Here is a 6110-nt window from a genome sequence, read left to right on the forward strand (position 1 = left end):
TTCCTCGAATATTAGGGGAAAACTGACGGTGACACTCCTTGCAATGTTCGGTATACTCACGGATTCAAAGGCGACGTCAAATCTTTTAGTATGGCGACTGGAATGCACAATTTCTCGAGATAACCACGTCATGTCGCGATGAATGTGGTCTCTAAAGGTAATCTTGGCTCCGATCTACGCGGTTGAGCCGAAATTACGCCGATATGGCCCGAACTGAAGACGGTGGAAACGAAACTATGTGTGTTACTTAGCCCTTAATTGTCCTGTTTCAATCCGTGAGTTCTGTACCTACGCTCTGCTACTGGAACCGTTCGCACTTGCGGCATTCAGCGCGTACAGTCGAATGCGGTGGTCGCAGTTTTTTTCTGTCTTTTTGTAATCTCACTTCCGGCCCTTACAAAAATTTTTTAGCAAGTCTATATGAAGGCTGTAGACATCTGTCGATAAGATCAGTTGACGTTTTATAACTGCGTTCTTTAAACTGGTTTATAGATAGTCTATAGAAACGTGGCCACAAAAAGTCTAAGTCTATAGATTGGCGATAGAAGGTCTGTAGATTTATAAAAATACATGCTTTTAGACCGATGTCTGCAGAATGTCTATAGACAAATGGGTATAGACTTAGATAAATTTATTTTGGTCCCCTTTTGTCTATAAAATATACAAAGACAAATGTTTATAGACTATCCATAGGCTATTCCTATGACCCAGTATATAAATTGTCTACGGACTTATGGCCTCACGAATAGATTGTGGTGTACAGATTGCCTAGAGGCAGATTCTGTAGACTGGTAATGTTTAAATTTATCCCAATAAATTTTAGGGAAAGAAAACGAGGAAAGCACACAGAAAAGAATGACAAGCCCAAGCGCTGGCTTACAACCGAGCTTTTATCGGAAAAGAATACAAAAACATAAAAACTTACGACAGAACATGCGCGAAAAATAAATGCAGACCCATTTTCGCACACAATGCAACGATGCTACTTCTTTGTTAAAAGAACTTTTACTAGACAGACGATGTATGGTTCATCAAACAAAGAAAATATGGAGTGGTAGGACCAATACTTACGCCAATTTTTCTGACACAAAATACAGCAACTAGGAGAGCATGTCATCGCTTAAGAAGTTTAATTGAACTGAAACTCACATCCACCAACGATAATTTACATATGCGTGGTGTGCTACTTCGAATGAATTAAGTTTGTAGTTGTATGTGTGTACTTACTGTTACTACCAGTTCAAAACGTGTTTCAGACAAATGAATTGCCTTACAGTGAGCCTCGTGTACAAACCTAATGAACGAGAGAAGGGGAATGTTTTCGAGGGCCTCGCTAGACACAACCAGATTATTCGAACAGACAATTAGGCCGGAGAAAGCATAGACGACATTAATTGCCGTCTTTAACTGTAGTGTAGAATAATGGCGCAAGTTGAAATTGATTAAAGTGAACGCAAAACCACCCTTTCCGCCGGTGGGATCTGAATCCATAACCTTCTAATTATTCGTCTGGTGCTTTCCCGTTCTCCTCGTTGGGTACTTACGTAGGTTATGTGTAATCCCTAGAAGTCTCAGCCAGCGCCGCACGTAGCCCTGGCGGCGAGTTGGGAACATTCATTATTGCCGGAGGGCATCGCGTAGCACTTGATCTTAGCACCAGTCAGCAGCTGACCAATAAATCCTCGCATGCTAACTTGAGGCATTAAGTCTGCCAGGGCGAGGCCCTCGCTGAATCAACGAAAGAAGGGGACCTTTTTGATTATTTCGGTTGTTTGTAAAAAATAAACGAGGCCATCGAAAATTCCCCTTTTTTTGTTCATTCACAGCGAGGGCCTCGCCCTGGCTGGCTTAATGCCTCAAGTTAGCATGCGAGGATTTATTGGCCAGCTGCCCTCTTGTGGAAAGATCACGTGCCACGTGACGCTCTCTGGCAAAAAAAAAAAGAGTGTTCCACAATCGCCACCTTGACTACGAGTGGGGCTGGCTAACACTCCCAGGTACTACACATACGTATATACCCAGCGAAGTGCACGGCGAAGCGCTTTCCGTCGTAGCTGAATCAGTAGAGCATCGGGCGTTCAGATACCATCAACGGTAAGGGTGATTTTAAAGACGATAGTCTTTCTTGGGGAACTTAAACCGCTTAAACGCAGAAATTTTGGTCTGTCTTTCTGTCTTTCTGTTTGTCGGCACGTCCCTCGATTCAGCCACTCGGCCAAAGTTGAACCACTTGCCGAAGGGCCAGCCATCGTGAACGGCTGACTAGGTTCATACTTGTGTACATTGTTGATCAAAAAACAAACATTACGCATATCTGAGGCGCAACATCACTAGGTAAGTATTAGGTGGTGTGTACCTTTAATAGAAAATACATAGATACGTAATTCTAGAGACCCTAGTTTCTTAAGCTGCGCTGAAAATGCGACTGCGCCGAAACTTGGCTTCCTCCGTGCCCTCTGCACGAGCTCATTGTTGTGTTTCGGTTTCGGTTCAGTATTGCACTGTACGAACGCCATGGGGCGCCGCTCTGGCATTCCTGCTTTACCCAGGCGACGTGAATATAAAAGAGGGTGTGGAGAGTACTCGTTGAGTGCGGACGTTTCTTCTGCTTCGGCGCTTCGCGCCAAACCGTGTGTTCGGGCTGGCTGGCGTCCCCGCCGGTCGCGTTGGTCACCGCCGGTCTTCGCCTGCTGCTGCGCCGGGACTACCAGCCCGCAACACAGCATTCACGTTTCCCGACGTATTGCCAGATGGCGTTCATATCTCACGCAGCGCCTCTTCTATCGTCTTTAGACGACATTTGCAGCGAAGCACACAGATACGCGGCCAATTTTTCGTTGACGTTATTCCATTTCAATTTGGGTCATTATTACTATACTCTACAGTTAAAGACATTAAAGTCCACTATGCTTTCCCTTGGCTAATATATTGATTTGGTTGTGTCTGTGCACATCTAAGTGCTACGAGCCGCGACCCTTACGCAGCCAGACTAAGATCCTCGCTATAGAACAATTACGCTCATTCTTTGCAAGAACGAGAGCACCACCGTAGACGGCAACGCACCTAGAGACACATAACTTCTGAGCAGCATGTTGTATGCATGACAGCGTCGTGCACGTGCATGTGTCTCTCGATCTGCAGACCGGTCTACTTCTATAAAGTTGATTTACATGTTTGTTCACGATAACTATGTTTACTGAACGATAACGTCTACTGCATTTTCACCATAGAAAAGGTACGGGGCGACCAGTATGTTTAAAAGCAGACCCATCTTTATGGTGACAAGTCATGTGCAAGTGGCTTCATGCAACGATCTCGCATTGTATGCAGCCAAGGAAGAACGGCGCAACAACACAAGGCCTGTACAACACGAGCAGAGCATCGCATAATGCAACGCGTATCATTAACGCTGTTTTTAGCTGTAATCAACGCACACGGCCACCGCTCTATAGAAGTGTATAACGAACACCACTGAAGGCAGAGGCACTGGCAATATGCATACTTTCGTATCAAACACTTCCTCTTGCACACCACCTCTGCTGTGGCAATTTGCCGCCCGGGCAGTCTTACCTACGCAATGTCGTCATGCACAGACAGGCGTTTTTGCAACGTTCTTGAACTCACCGAGGTGCGATACTCGCTGTGGCGACAGTCTCGTCGAAAGGCGCGCGCTTGTGATCTTGTTCAAAGCTTTGCCATCTTCGCGCTCGTTGGGGCGACGACAAAACATGGCCCGCCAACGATTCCACGTCAAACAACGATGCAACCATCCCACACGCGATGTAAGTAACGTGTCCATTCCACGACTTCCAGCGACGATAACCGTACGTAATAATATTAAACGCGGTAAAAATACCTGCGCGAATCAAACTTATTACTGCATTACACGCGCTGTCTTCGCTACGAGAATTTTCTTTCTTCAACGACCCTGAACGGCCTTAATGTCAATGCGTCTGCGTGCCCCCTGGTTTGAACTGATTGGCTCTCGCTCGGCTGGCGATTTGAACTGAATTGGCCGCACCGGTTCTCGCTTTTCTCCCCTTCTCTATCGTGTTCGCTCGCGCGCCTTCACGATCCACGGCAGTGCCTAAGTCGAAAAAGCAACTCCTCAGTGGGGAGGCAGATGTGTCGACCGCGTCTGAGCGATTCTTCAGTTCTATTTCCAGTGCTTGCTGATCAAACATATACAGGATATGTACACGAACGGTCCGTTTTACTACTACCTGTAAAAGTTGTTGTCCTTACGGCTCACTAAATGTGTCCGTGTGTATCGTCACAAGCACGTGGAAAACCTGAGCCTTTGACAGCAAGTCTCCGCGATGCCGATTGATATCTCTTCGTAATTTGCACGGAGCCAGTGCCACCATCGATGCCTCGCGCTTAGGGCGATTCAGCTGCAACTTCTTTCTTATTGATGTTTCCTGTTAATTTAAATTAATATATTCTAAGCGCGACTTAATAAGCAGGTGCGTACGCACATTATCAATTTGAAATGGCCTACTGAAACACAATTTAAAATTACATCGCACGTCGTCGTAATGAAAACAGAAAAATGCATATTTGTTGAAGAAGATCTTAACATATTACGTTTGGAAAACGTCGTGAAAATGAACAAATATTAATGAGCTAGTGAAGGGCGACAGCTATTTCACAAAATAGTTTTAACAAAATTTGTTTCTGGGCAGGATGGTTCGTATGGGAAAAAAATGGCGAAATACTTCTATACTGAATAGTAACAAAAATAGAAGCCCTCCCTTACAAAAATATGTTTAGATAGTCCATATAAAGTTTGTAGACATCTGTCTATAAAATCAATTGACGTTCTATAGTTGAATTCTTTAGACTGGTCTATAGACAGTCTATGGAATAGTGGCCGTACTCGTTTTTATAGACCAGTCTACAAGAAAGTCTAAGTCTATAGATTGGCTATAGAAGGTCTGTAGATTAATAAAAATTCATGCGTTTAAACCGATGTCTGCAGAATGTCTATAAACAAAAGTCTATAGGCTCATATAAATCTACTTTGGTTTACTTTTGTTTCTAAAATATTCCCAGACAAATGTCTGTAGATTAGTGATGTATAAATGTATCCCAATAAATTCTGGAAAAGAAAACGAGGCAAAGCACACAGAAAAGAATGACAAGCACAAGCGCTGACTTACAACAGAGCTTTAATCAGAAAAAGATACAAACATATAAAAACTTACGACAAAGCATGCGCGAAAAACAAATGCAGACCCATTTTTGCATACAATGTAACGAAGCTACTTCTCCGTTAATAGAACTTTTACTAGACAGACAATTTATGGTTCATCAAACAATGAAAATATGGAGTGGCAGGACCAACATTTGCCCCAGTGTTTCTCACACAGATACAGCAACAAGGAGAGCATGCACTCGCTTAACAAGTTTAATTGAACTGAAGCTCACATCCACCAACGATAATTTACATATACGTGGTGTGCTACTTCGAATGAATTAAGTTTGTAGTTGTATGCGTGTACTTACTGTTACTGCCAGTTCAAAACGTGTCTCAGACAAATGAATTGCCTTACAGTGAGCCTCGTGTACAAACCTAATGAACGAGCGAATGGGAATTTTTTCTTGGGCCTCGTTTCTTTGTTAGACACGACCAAATTAATCGAACAGACAATTAAGCCAGGGAAAGCATAGCGGACATTAATTGTCGTCTTTAAAGGGGCACTGAAGAGCAAAACGATTTTTCTAATATTAGTAAATTACTCTTTCACGATACCAAAACCACCACGCTTGCTGCGAGAAGATGCTTAGTAAGCACGAAAATACGCAAAAACAAAATGTGGGTGGCGACGCCACCTTGAAGTTTCCACACCATTCGCCGTGACGTTACATGTTTTGACGGCGCCTACTAGGGACTACGTAGTTCCTAATCGGTAAAAATGAAGTACATTGTCCTCTGAGGGGGCCAGAGACTTGACATACGAAGTTTGGGGTAATTGTATTGAGCAAATGGCGCCAAAGCAAGATAAATACACTTTGAAATCAGTGACGTCACGCGGGAAGATTTCGGCGCGAAATTGAAAAATGAAACTTTGACGTTGGTTTTCTCCTCTAATAATAAACCTAGGGTG

The sequence above is a fragment of the Rhipicephalus sanguineus genome, chromosome 3, assembly GCF_013339695.2.
Source record: "Rhipicephalus sanguineus isolate Rsan-2018 chromosome 3, BIME_Rsan_1.4, whole genome shotgun sequence".
In the NCBI taxonomy this organism is placed as follows: Eukaryota; Metazoa; Arthropoda; class Arachnida; order Ixodida; family Ixodidae; genus Rhipicephalus; species Rhipicephalus sanguineus.